Source organism: Canis lupus, chromosome 3 (genome assembly GCF_003254725.2).
Source record: "Canis lupus dingo isolate Sandy chromosome 3, ASM325472v2, whole genome shotgun sequence".
In the NCBI taxonomy this organism is placed as follows: Eukaryota; Metazoa; Chordata; class Mammalia; order Carnivora; family Canidae; genus Canis; species Canis lupus.
In genome coordinates, this window is record NC_064245.1 from 979684 (window position 1) to 993721 (window position 14038).

A 14038-nucleotide genomic window follows, 5' to 3' on the forward strand; every position below is an offset into this window, starting at 1 on the left:
AACATATACAATTCATGCTGAACACCTGCTTTGCCTTTAATAAATCTTGGCCCTGAGTAAGACTAAATGCTGAGACCTGTGAGCACTTCTAGTGAATCACTGAAACTAGAAGAAGTGTCACTAGGTCATGTGTCACTACCCTCTGGCTGATGAGATGTGAACAGAAGTCAACTTCTGGGTCACGTCCTTTAAATGAACTGTTGGCTCTTTTTCCTCTTTCCCCTCCAGCTACAGCTGGACTGTGGATATGGTCAGCAGCAGCCAGCTTCAGTCAGGTGGAAATGGCCATGCCCTAGAGCAGAGATTGGCCATACAGTCTCTGCTGAGACTAATTATCTCCCCCAAGGTAGCATTAAAGTAACAACAGATAATACGTAAATGAGTGTACTTAGCTATGTGCCAGTAAAACTTTATTTATAAAAACAGAGGATGGGTCAGATTTTGCCTGCGGGTCATAATTTGCCAATCCCTGCCCCAGAGGACAGAAACAGAAGATGCTGAGGCAGAACTCTCCATGGATTTAACTTTTCTGGCCCATCTGCTGAGCACAGGCACTAACTACCTTTGTTCCAGACTGTTGTTGGTATTTTTTTCTTTTCAAGGATATTGGGTAGCAAATAGTTTTAGAAGACAGAGACAGTACTTCCATCCAGATCAAAGGGCAAGTCTGTTCACTATTCAGGATAATAAAGGTCTTCCTTTGGGGCAGAAATCAGGCAGACTTTCTGCTGCTTATGAACAATCTGGTTTCCCAAGTATGGGGTTCCCCTCTCATTAAGTGCCCCACTCCCGGTGCACGTATCTCCCGCCCCTCTTGGTGTGCCCTCTGAGATTTGGGGATTAGATAACCAGAACAAATGCTGATACTTTTTGGCTGCTGCTGTTGCCATGAGTAATAAAGTAATTTGTCTCTGACCCAAGAGTCCCGCGGCTATTTCCATCCACGACCCTGCGGCCTGCTAAACTGACTGCTTTCAAGTAGGATAATGTCTCGACTCTTCACAGTCTTTGACTTGGAACTTAGGACCCGAAATGATCCAACAGAGCAGAGTTTCCTACAACCCTATACTACCTTCCTAGGCTGGAATTTTTATATAAGAAAAAAAATTAATTTGTAACTTGTATGAGGCAGTGGAGAGCAATGTAGCCCCCACCTAAATATTCCTTAGCTAATCCTAAATCATCCCTCAATTCCCAAGTTAGCTATGGGAAAAGGTCTGTGATGTAATCCAACCAGCCCCGCACACTATCCATACAAATTCTAGAACAGTCATTCCTATCTGTTTCCGTTTCATCACGTGTATCAAAACAAATACTTTTCTGAAGTTATTATTTTCCCCTCCATTGATCTGTAAGCTGAGACCAAGGGCCACTCGTCCCCATATCTTGAATACCTATCACAGTAACTGCCGTGGAGCAGGACTCAAAGCAAACTTGCCACCATGGTCAGTCAAGAACACCTCGCTTCCTATGCTCTCCTCTGCTCATTCTATGGTGTGCCTGGCAGTCAAATGGATGAAAGCAGTATTATTTATCCAGGTAGGACTCTGCCCCATGGTGTTCTCCCAAAGCCTTCCGTCTCTAAGCTGCATCTCAAAAGGACACTCACCTAAGGAGTTCACATGTGTCACTTTAGGGGTGTATTTGTTCGAGACCTTACATAACACTTAATTCAATAAAACAGGATACACACTGAAGGGATGTCTATAGCTCATTCCTGGAATCCGGTCCAGCATTTTAAAATTTTACCCAATAAAACTTGTGTACATTTATCGCAGGATCATGGTTCCCCTTTGTGAAAATAAGGACACTAGAAATGTCTCAATAATTCAGGTGTTGTTATTTTTAGGAGTATTTTCTAATGTAGCCAAGGCACAAACAAATGGTACCCAATGGGATTTGTTTTGCTTGTGAGAAACAAAACTGCTCACTTTTTGGCCAGAATATCTGGCTTTCGTATATACTCCAAACTCCAAATCCTGTTCCACTATGCACATTCACTGGTCTCTACAATGGAGTTCTGAACACCTTCCAATAAATCCCCCTCTATTTTTTACAAAGCCAGTCCCACTGGGCGTGGTGAAGCTACAGTTGCTTACTTACATAATTGCTCTTCCTTCCTCCCATAGTTCAGCCTGTTAGTCTTCTCGTGCACTTGCCCGCACCTGCATGAGATAGAGGCTTGGTCATACCTGAGAGCCATCCGGTACGACCCAAAACACATTTGGAGGTTAGGCTGTCCACGGGCAAAGGTCTGCAGGTATCAACTTCCTTGTGACCAACTGCGTTGTCCCTCAAGTTCTGCTGAAGCACATGGGCACCCACGAGAAGCACCGTCTGGTTTTAATATTCACATGGTTCCCATTACGGAGAGCTTTCTTGTTACCTGGCTTCAGCACTGAAACGGCACTGGCCCCTAGGCCCCCGGCGCCGGTCCCTCAGGGAGACCCCAATTTCTGGCCTGAGCAGCTCTTAAAGCTGCTGATATACTTACTTTGAATATCAATTTTTGGTTGCTTATTGTTTCTCAGTTTGAAATACAACAATTAATATAAGGCCACCAAGACTTTCTGAAACCCAGGATGAATATGAATTACACACATGAATGTGAACTGGATCTTAGCTGATGTGCCCATTCACGAGGCAAGAGGGGCAGACACTGTGGGAAAGCGGTATGTCAGGGACTAGGCAAAGCCAAGGGCAAAGTGGATCTCACCATGCATAGACAACATCCAGCAAAATAATATAAATTAGTTGAAAGAAAATGGTGTGAGATCGAGGAGCATATGGTGCGTGCTGGCTAAAGTTCACAATCCGGGAGTGTCACCCTTGAAGCCAAATGGCAGAGGTAAATAGGGACTTGCAGATTATTCGAATCTGTATCAAAGAGAAATCAAATTCCTTGTCTTACACCATATTTCTATATGGTAATATAGGTAATATAAGGTAATAACGATGAGGAGGCAACATAATGTGTAAACCGAGACTATTCAAAGCCTTGTGTAGTTCACTATTTCTATCTTGAATGAGTTCAGATCTTTTTCTTGCGTCAAAGTCTTCATTATCCATCCACTACTCACTTCCTGCCCCTCCGACCAAGCCTGTCATAAATCTCTCTGGAGGCAGACCCACTGCCCTCCCTTCGGTACTGCGTTCACAGAACCCGTCTGCCACTCACAGTTTGGGCCTTTATGACACACTGCCCTGTGTTACTCAATATCCCTTTACAAGAATTATTTTTATCATTTCACTTCAGTGAGGAGCTTCCCAGGATCGGCAGCCTTCACTAAAGCAGGTAACTCAGCATGGTTGTATTGCAGCTGCTCACTAAGTCCTGGTGGACTGTGGGCTTGTGAATATTGCAGAAGTGAAGGAAAACCCCAGTGATGCACCCACATACGGTGGGCATGAGCCCGGTGAAGGTCCTGCATACAGAGCCAAGCCTCCTGCAGCCACCGCACTTCCACCCAGCAAGCTCCCGGGGTGCAGGCCTATGGCCGGAGTTCCTGGGACGGGGCCCTGGGTGTTGTCTTCCCTGAGTTCTGGGGTCGCTGGGAAGTCATATCCAAGGGCCCCAGAGCCTGCTGTGCAGAAAGGAGCCCCAAGCTTGCAGTGTTTGAGAGGTCACCTTGGAGGACAGGCCACAGACTTCACCACCAGGGACCCCAGCTCAGGGAGGACATTCCACAGTGTTTGGATCCAGCACGGGCTGCACACGGTGGGTCACGTGGGGCCTGCGAGAAGCCAGGAGCTTGGGAAAGGAGGGACAGGAGGTCCTGGGAGTACGGCGGGGCCTGCACCACACGCTTCCATGGTCTGGAGGTAGTGGGGGGCCAGGGGCCATGCGAGCCAGCCCCCGGCCTTGCCCATGAGAGCCCCGCGCTGCCTGCAGGGAGCACAGGCCCCCTGGCCCCACGGCCCCTGTGACCTGCCTGGGCCTCTGGTTCTCACGGGGGGCAGTCCGGATCCTGGGGCCCCACACTGCCTTGCCACACGCTGGCGGGCATGCATCTGGCATGCATCTCACCGGAGCCATGACACTCTGGGCCGGACACCTGCCAACCTGCCTGTCCCCGCCTCTGGGCCGCTTCCACCACAGGCCTCCTGCTCTGACCCTCACCTCGAGTCTCGGGTCATGTCCCTTTTCAGCTCCTCCAGCCTAATGAACTTTCTGATTTACTCATGTTTTGAGTCAACTCAAGTGGACTTTTAATGAACGTTAAAAGAGCCTCTGCCGGGCCCCCAGGATGCCCCCCCGCCCCACAGCCTCGGGTCCCGGCCGCCCTGCCGCTCATGCCAAGTGCCCCAGGGCCGCCAGGGAGCCCCCACACAGCCACGTGAACCCAAGGGACGCAAGAGGCCCGGCTGCTGCTGAAGCCACCAAGGCCTGTGCGACCGCGGGTGGCTGTGCGGGCAGGCAGGGAGTGCACTTCCAACCCGTTGACCCAGTGGCACCGTATGCACGATCAACAAAACAACAACAAAAAACCCTGAAGAAATACAAGTCTTTGGAAAAAATCAGGAGGAAGTGTATCCATGTGAACATAACCAGAGCAAGCACTCTGAGTGTGGGCGCATCGGCCTCCAGGCCCTGGGCTCTCGGGTGCCCGGCCCGCACACCGGGTGTGCGCTTCTCTCCGCCTGGGAGGCCCCAAGCAGCCGTCCTGGAGCTGATGGACAGACGGACTCACACCACCTTCCCGCTTGCCTGGCTTGGTTGCTGGCTCCTACAGAGCACCTCAAGGCCTTGGCCTTTGGACCGGGGCTCCCATTGTGCCCTCTCCCCAGAGAAACGTCTGGGCCCCTCTGTGTTCCCGCACCCTGAGCACCCCCAAAGGACAGACCCGGCCCCTCCAAGTGTCCTCTGTGACCCGAATGCCAACCGTGTCTGCCTCATGTCCTTGCCTGTCCCCACCACCTCCGTGCTGCCCTCCCAAGTTGCTGCATTTGAGGAGCCTCGACTGAGGCTGCGGGAGACCCGCCTGCGCCTGCGCCTGCGGAATTCGGAGGCACACAGGCCCTCACCTGGCTCGGCTTCCCTCGGAACCGGTTTCCTTAGTCAGTGATCTGAACATACTATTTTAATAATATCCTGGTTCTAGGATTAAAAACGGCTTCCCTCTAAATCAGGTGGCCCCCTGGCAGGTCACAGAGCATATTCAACACAAGGAGTGTTTTCCTGCCCCACACCCTATTAGGTTGCCTGGTATTTTAGACAAATTATTATAGGCTTCATATTTTTACGTTGGGAAATTTTCTCAAAAATACATATTTCTAACTTTTCTTCGGCTACCTAGAGATTTGGGAGCAGCGGGTCGGGCTCACCCACAGGAGCACGCTGTCACTTGGGACCGGCCCCCGGCTGCTCCAGCCCCAGGGCCGTACTGTCTCTCTGGAGCTGACCCTGGGCGCCCAGGCCCCCCGCACCCCCAGGCGCCGCTGGCACGCGCCCGTGTGGTGTGGCCCCAGCAGCCGTGGCCTTGTAGGGTCGCTCTTCGCTAAGCTGTTTTGAAGCACAGTTTAACTCCTGTTTTGCGGTGTTCGGATTTCAGCAGCAGTTTAAACCCTCCCCTGGCCCCCGCTGGGGGTGTCCAAGTTCTACTTGGCTCACTGGTTGCTGAGCGTCCTCAGAACTTCCAAGCCACTGAATTTCGAAATAATCTGCCTCCTTAACTCTCTTGATTGTTGGAACGCTTCTCATAGGCGCTTCAGATTCTTGTTTTTTGAAGAGAAGGGAAACCTCTGACTCGGGTCAGCAGCGCCCGGGGCACTCCTTGTGGAGGAGGCGCGAACACACCAGGTGCGGGCCGCGGGGGGCCAGGAGCGCTCACCTGATGCCCGAGGGCCGCGTGGCCGGGCTCTGCGGTGGCCCCGGGGCGGGGACAGGGCGTGGGGAACGGCTCCCGGGGCCGCGCCTGCAGCTCACCTGCGCGTGGACGCGCGGAAATGGGCTCCTCCGGGCCCGCGTCCCACTTGGGAGAGGGCGCACGGGGCTCCCGGCGGGTGCCAGCGCCTCGGGGGGCGCGTCCTGCTCGCTCCGCGCCCCAGCCCGCGCGCAGGGCCTCCATCCGCGCTCCGCCCCCACCCCGGCTCCCGCCGTCCCGCGCCTCGTGGCCCTGCGCGCCCACCGCCCGGACGCGGCCACGCGAGAGGCAGCGCCTGCAAGGGCGGCCAGGGCGCCCCCCGGGAACCAGGGCCGTGTGCGCCCCACGCGCAGGGCCCCCCGGGAACAAGGGAGCCCCGGGCACCAGCGCCCCTCGCGCCCCTCGCCGCCCGCGCAGGTGAACCCCGGGAACAGGGGTGCCGCGGGCACCAGCGCCCCACGCGCCTCGCCCCACGCGCAGGGGCCCCCAGGAACGAGGGAGCCGCGGGCACCAGCGCCCCACGCGCCCCTCGCCGCCGCGCAGGGGCCCCGGCAGCCGGGAGCGCTGGTGAGGAGCCGGCAGGGCCAAGGCGGGAGCAGCCCGTGGGGGCTCGGCCTCTCCCGCAGCCGCCCGAATCCCCACTTCGGGAAAAACTTGAGTCACTTGGAAAACACACTTTTGAGCTGACCTGGGCACGACTTCCTCTTAGTCGCTTCCTTCCTTCTCTCTGCCACGGGAGCCCGCAGACGGCGGCCGACACACCAGCTGGCGGAAGGGCGTGCCCGCGCCGTGGCCCTCGGCCCAGGCGTGTCCACGCGCCCAGGTGTGTCCAGCCGCCGGGGCCTGCCAGGTGCTGGCTTCTAGGACGGTGCACAGGCTTCCTGCCAGCACCACCTGGGGGAGCGGGGGTTCGGGGGGCAGCCTGAGCTGTGAGGAATCTGGGGACCCCCCTGGAGAGAGAATGACCCAAGGTTGCTGGAGCCCTCCTGGGGCTGCAGAGGGGCCTGAGGCCGGTGGCTGATGGATGGACCTGCAGCCCAGGCCTTTGGGGGCAGGGGAGCCCTCGCCACAGGGGGTCCTTGGGCCACGACAAACAGGGTCCGGGGGCTCTTTTACATGTAAGCAGCCGGCCAAGGCACAGCCCGGGTTTAAAACGCCCACATTATTGTCTACTCATTAGACCGAGCGGCATCCTGTGCTGCTAACAGCACTTCCTGAGGAAACAGGCTGAAATTCCAAGATAACATCATTAAGGAGCCAAGTGGCTCTAAGGCCCCAGGCGTTTACTTCTGGGGGTGCCTGAACGGCTGCAGGATTTTGCCCAAAATCAGACGCGGTTTCTTGGTCGTGTAGCAGATCTGATGGCGACGCAAGTGGTGCAAACATGAAAGAAGACAAGAGGTTGCCTCAAATCCTCTACATGCTGATACACAGGGGTCTATGACGTCACCAAAGCTTCCAGAAATTCTTTGAGGCTCAAAATAGAGAAATTCATCTTTCAAAACTATTGATTAAAAAAATAAGCCTGGCGAGCAGGCGTCCCCCAGAAACACTCTCCTGTCCCCGCAGGTCCTGCGGCCATGTCCCTGGCACAGCCTGCTGGCTCCAGCCTGGACCCCTCTGGGCACGACGCCCTGAGCCCGCAGCCCTCACAGCCCTCCATGCACATCCACGCCACGCTCCGGGGCTGCTGCTCCCCGGGCCTGCCTCCCCACCACCCGCTCGCAGCCTCCTTCCCCTTCAGGTCGGCCTAGCGGTCAGGGTGGCCACCCACGCCCAGCCAGGGCCTTGCTGCGTCTGGCCCGGCCCGGCCTCCACGGCCCTAACAGCTCAGTCGGCCCCGTGGGATTGCCGTGCACTTCCTGGCGCCTCCCATTGGACCAGGCCCCCAAAGGCAGAAACCCCGGCCGCCCCTACCTGCTTTGTTCCCATCCTGCTGCTCGTCACTTCATACAGGTTAAGCAGGTATCAGACGACAAGCAAACGGCTGAGCGACCCATGCCCAGACCCCACCAACACTGCACACACTCTTCTTGAGCGTGAGGCGCACCATTGGGCACAATTCCTGGCAGCCCGCGTGGCCACCAGCTTATTATAAACAGCTGCCCGCCACCCGCTGCAGGCCCCAGGAGCCGGCACAGCCTCGACGGTGCTGGCACAGACATTAAGGCCAAGCAGGAGCGGCAGTGAGGAAGAATGTGGCCGCGGTGCCAAAGCGGGGAGGTTCCACACACGACAGGAAGGGTGAGCTAACGCTTCACCTGCTGGGAGGACAAAATCCCCAAGGCCTTGACCGCTCAGGGGTCACTGTTAGAGACGCCATGGGAGCCACTCCAGCACAGTGGTGAGAGCGCTGTCCTGCTACCTTGAATCACATTTCAATGCTTCCCTGAAGAGGAAGGAAGGGGTCGGCACTCCCGTGTCCTCTGCGGGGAGCTCCCCAAGCAGGTGTTTGCTCTTAGTGAACCGTGACCTTCGTGTGGACCCAGTAAAGGCCCGGGTTGGGCCGGCCTCCCAGGCAGGCCGGGGGCAGAGATCGCACCCCGAAGCCCCTGCGCCCTCCCAGCACATCTCACTCCGCCTCTCTGGCTTCTCCTCCGGCCCGAGGAACGACGTGAGACCGCGGGAGCGCACTTTCCAGAAGGGCAATTGCTGTGAATGACTGAAGAAGCTGTCCCAGCACTGAAGTGTTGCCATGAGCTCCCAAACCTGCAGATCGTATGATAATCACTCCTGAAGCGCCTGCCAGCCCTTAGGTATAATTATCATGTAATCTGCAAGGCATGTAATGTTTTCAAAACAAGCATGAATGGAGAAGAAAGCTAATGAGCCCCTCCGGTTTTTATTAGCACAGCCCCGCTCCGAGGTCAAAGGGACCAAGGTGTGGGGGCAACAGGTCATGCAGGGAGCACCTCCCTCTGGCGGGAGGGCACCACCTTGTGATGCACCCTGACAGCCTTGGTCGCCTGTTGGCTCCCAGCAGATTCTGTGCCTTTGTGCTTTGTTTCCTGCTCAGCCGCCGCAGGTGGCTTCTGCATTTCCCATGTGAAGTATTCAAGAGAGTCCTAAGGACTTGTTAAGATCACCTCTGAGCAAGTTACCTTCATTAGGTCTGGTGGATGGAGGCTTTTCAGTTTGCTTCAAATGCCATGGAGAAAGGGGAAAATTGGGATAAAGAGGTCTACAAAGCATCTGAGCTCTGCTCCGGGTCCACAGTGAGGATTTCCCCTGTGCTGGAGAACACCATGGTGACTACCTACCTCTTCAGGAACCATCCATGGCCTAGTGTGAAATGAAGCAACTGTGCTTAAGAGACAAAGCACACCACAGTTTTACAGTTCAGGGCAGACGACCAGAAAATGGTGAATCGTGTGGCTATTTGGAGAGATATTAAGTGAAAGGTGATTTTGAAAACTGCAGGCCATTTCCAGCAGAGAAGAGCTTATTTAACAGTTATAGTGACAAGTGTCTAGCCTGTGTTGGACAGCAGGTGGAATCACGGGATTGTGAGGGCCTACAGGGCACGTCCTCAATCCTACACAGAGGCTGGCCATCAGTCCTTCTGCTGTCACAGAGCACAGGACCTGACACACGGAGTGATCTCAATACTGACTGAATGAACAAGATCCATATAAAAATCAACAGTTTCCAGAGCTCTTGGCTTATAGCAAATTTAGGCAGCAGACAGTAGAGAGAAGAATGGAGTTTGTTAGCATGCAGGCTTCCATCCCTGTCCCTATGTGGTGTCCAACCTACTTCTGCTCTTCCCTTCCCTCCTCCCCTTGTCATCCCCTCCCCTGACCTGGGGCCACTGCCCCTAGCCCAGGCCAGAAGACCTTTCTCCCCAGGCTTCTATCCCCTGGCCAGCTGGCCAATCCTCCAGAGCCCAGCAGTCAGATTCAGCAAAGGACAGTGCTTGGTCTCATACCAGAGACAAAAATGTCAAGGCTGAATTTTCTTTTCTTTTTTTTTTTTTTTTTAATTTTGTTTGGTTTTTAGTTTTATTTCATAAACCTATTTAAAGAAAACCAGGGAAATATAGAAAAGAAGAACAAATGGAAAAGTTACCCAGAGTCACTATGGCCTAGCTTTGATATTTTAAGTGTATTTCCTTCTTATCTCTTCTTCTAAGTAATATTTTTTTTCTATAACTATGGGCACATAGTTCATAGCATATCATTTGTATTTTACTCTGACTTAAGCCATACTTATTTTCCTGTAATGATATTATACATTTTTCATAAATGTTTTTAATGGCCATAGGATGACAGCATAATTTATGTACCCTTTGCTCTATGATAGCAAAATGATATTATTTCTAATTGTTCATGATTCTCCAATGTGCCATGAGGAATATCCATCTGAATATAGTATTTTATCTAAAATTATTTTCTTAGGGAAAATTGTATGACCTAGTGTTAGATAAAGCCTTAAGAATGATACCAAAGTAGACCCATAAAGAAAAAGACTGATGATTTGGACCTCATCAAATCAAGAACTTTTCTCTGCTTAAGACACTGCCAAGCAAATGAAGAGACAAGTCATAGATATGACAAAATATTTGCAAATCATGTAGTATTGGACAGACTGTCCAGAATACATTAACAAAAAAACTATAAAAACTCAACAAGAAAACAACCCAGTTACAAAATGTGCAAAGATCATGAGCAGAATCTCTAGTAAAGAGGATATAGGGATGGCAAATAAGTACATGAAAAGATGTTCAACATCATTAGCCATTAGATAAATGCAAATACAAACTACAATTAGATATCACAACAACTTATCAGAATAGCTAAAATAAAAAAATACTGATCACACAGTGCCGATGAAGAACTAGACTCTCATATATTGCTGGAAGGAATGCAAAGTGGTATAGCTACTCTGAAAAATGGTTTTGTAGTCACATATAAAGTTAAAATTTCCTGACCACTGACCCTGCAACCTCACTTCTTGCTATTTACTAGAGAAATAAAAACTTAGATTCACACAAAAGCCTGTACACATCATCCATAGATTTGTTTGTAACTGCTAATAATTGGAAATTACTCAATGTTTTTCAATGAGCAGGGGCATAAGCCAACTGTGGCACGTCCATACAATGAAATACTACCAAGTAGTAAAAAGGACCAAACTACTGATATGCTAAACAACTTGGATAAATTTTGAAAACGTTATGCTGAGTCAAAGTTGCCAGTCTCAAAGGTTGAATATTGTATGATTCCACTTATCTGACATTCTTGAAGACAAAATCATAGGGGCTAAGGTAGGGGGTGTGACAATAAAGGGACAGCTCAAGGGAATTTTTTAGATGATGGGACAGTACAGCTTCTTGATTGTGGTGGTTTAAGAATCTACACATATGTTAAATCTCATAAAATTCTACCTCAAAAGGAAAAAAAACAGTCAAATTGTAGGATTATTTTTGGAAACTGAGTTAAATTTAAAAAGAGACTTAATTTTTAGGGAAAATCACCAAAAGTTCACTAAATAGGGCAGTCATCAGATGAAGCAGCCGTGAGGAGCTTCATTAACTGTTAAGCTCAACCACATGGAGGCTAAGACGTGGTGAGACCTGCCCAAGGCCACTGGCAAGCCTGAGTAGGAAAAATTACACCCAGCCGCCTCAGTGCCGTCTCCATAAGTGCCCAGATCTCTTCAAGAGGGGCTGTGAGAACTTGTGCAATAATTTTCTTCTCGCGAATCTGGCCGGAGAGGCTACAGCGGGAGGAGGAGCAGAGGGGAACTGCATCGCTGCATTTTGGAAAATCAGCCCCATTCAACAAAAAATCTTGGTCCAATGAGTCTCGGACCAGGTGCCCTCCTGCCAGTGAGCTTGCAGGGCACACCTGTGCAGGACTTCCCATCCAGCTGTCAGGAGGAGGAGGTGGTCAGAAAGTTGGTCCAGGGACGGCTGGTGAAAGCACCCACATATAGAAAAGAAGCTAATGCATTGTAACAAGAGTAAAGACCTGAACACCTCAAAGAATTGTAGGATTGTGCTCCCCAAATGAAGACAATTGAAGTAATTCAGTCTTTCACTGTCAGTGAATTATTTCCTGGTGATGGGAAAATATATGCACTTAAATATGGAGAACACATACACATATGTATATTCAAAATGTCTCATTTTCCCATATTTTCCGTAAATTTTCATATAGCCTCAAAGTGGCTGGGAGCTTCAGGATGGATAGGCTAACAAGTAAAACAAACGCAGTTCTGACTAAATCGACTGAGAAATCAATTTGCGGATAGGTTATGGCCTGCTGCAGGTGGTGGTGAGGGCCCTGCAGCCCACGGCAGCCCATGGCTCCAGCCGCACACGACCTGCAGGGCGCCAGGCACCAGGTGGCAGGTCTGAGCCTGGGAAACCAGCTTGGTGTCTGGAGGAGAAGCCCTGACTTGGTTCCACGTGGTTCCACGCTGCACCGGCGTCTCCCAGGCCCGCACCCCCAAGGCGGCCCACAGCGGGCACCGCAGGGAGGATGCCGTCTACACTCGCAGGCCAGAGAGCAGGAGGGGCCTGAGGCCGGGGACCAGCCCTCCCCACCACCCGCTGCATTAGGAAATCCGCTCTGAGAGCTTCGCACACTCTGGAATATGGAAACTCCACTTATTTTCCCCAAATGTATTTGATTTTATCCAGGAAGAATTGAAAGGACAGATTTTCAAAGCTGCAGGTAACCTTAGAGGCCCCGTATTACCACCTGCACAGGTGAGGGGGGAAGGCGGAGGGAGGGGACCCGGCATCTGCCAGGAGTCTGGGCCACGGGCTCCCGCATCTGCTGGCTGGCTCCCCCCACCCCCACCCACCTCCGGCCCCCCCACCTACCCCCACTCATCTCCGGTACCCCAAAGTGGAGACATTTCCTGACGGGCTGGGAGGGACTTCTGCTACATCAGGTGATCTGGTTCCATTGCCTGAAATCAAACAGAGCATAAATGTCCTAAATTTTCAGAGCACCAAATTTGGGGGGACAAGTAAAATTTTCACAGTTTCGTCCATCTTACTTTTTATTGTATATACACAGACTTAGAGAAAACTCTCCAAGGGAAAGGATAACAAATTTTGTTTGCCTGCTACCCCCTGCGTATGCCTGTATTATTTCAATATTTGGTTTGGGGAAGTAACAGGAAAATGTGATAATGACTCCATTGCAAAATCAACTCAGACTATTCCAGGAGAGGCAATTAGATTCTTTTTGTAGGTTTTCCTAGGAAGTTGGGGATTTGGTGTTGGAAGAAAACAATCACAATTGAGTTGCATTTATCTCAAATTTGACTGTATCTGGCCTGAGAGTGGGGCCTACGTTTATGAATACCAGCAGGTAGGGGATCCCTGGGTGGCGCAGCGGTTTGGCGCCTGCCTTGGGCCCAGGGCGCGATCCTGGAGACCCGGGATCTAATCCCACATCGGGCTCCCGGTGCATGGAGCCTGCTTCTCCCTCTGCCTATGTCTCTGCCTCTCTCTCTCTCTGTGACTATCATAAATAAAAATAAATAAATAAAACTTTAAAAAAAAAATGAATACCAGCAGGTAAATGGCAGTAAATGTCTAATGAATAAATGAATGATATTCCTGCCCCATAAAATGTTGTCTATGGCTACAAAAATTTAAAGAGGTTTTGTGATATTTCAGCTCAATATAATTTTCTCTCTAACTCTGTTTAAAAATGGAAAAGAATCTTTTTTTCAAAAAAAGAACAGGTTACCTGGCCAAATATTTATTCTCCTATGTGCAAGCAGATGCCAGAAAACCACTGCTAAGGAATATAGGGGAGGGCATGAATGTACAAAATGTACAAGATTCCTTCCAGGGATCCCTGGGTGGCGCAGCGGTTTGGCGCCTGCCTTTGGCCCAGGGCGCGATCCTGGAGACCTGGGATCGAATCCCACATCGGGCTCCCGGTGCATGGAGCCTGCTTCTCCCTCTGCCTGTGTCTCTGCCTCTCTCTCTCTCTCTGTGACTATCATAAATAAATAAAAAAAATTAAAAAAAAGATTCCTTCCAACTCTAAGATTCAGTGATTCTGTGGTAAATTAGAGGCCCGTAAATCCAAATTATTCAAAATGTTATTCTCTCACCCACATTTTTCTTTCTTCAATTGCTACCTTTTTTAAATTAATTAATTTATTTGAAAGGGGGGGCAGAGGGAGAGAGAGTCTCAAGCAGA

At 51.3% G+C, this 14038-nt stretch overlaps 1 long non-coding RNA gene across 5 annotated transcripts in view; it reads right to left on the bottom strand.

The window, feature by feature from the left end:
- LOC112653415 (uncharacterized) overlaps window positions 1-14038 on the bottom strand; it is a 71232-nt gene that overhangs the window by 33254 nt on the left and 23940 nt on the right. For 2 of the 5 annotated variants that reach the window (XR_007409510.1, XR_003132175.3), the window contains 2 exons: window positions 12697-12785; window positions 2104-2165 (listed from right to left, as the gene is read on the bottom strand). This is a non-coding gene — a long non-coding RNA (uncharacterized LOC112653415). The remainder of the gene's footprint in view (window positions 1-2103; window positions 2166-12696; window positions 12786-14038) is intronic. The other 3 variants (XR_007409511.1, XR_003132176.3, XR_007409512.1) reach the window with 2 other exon arrangements.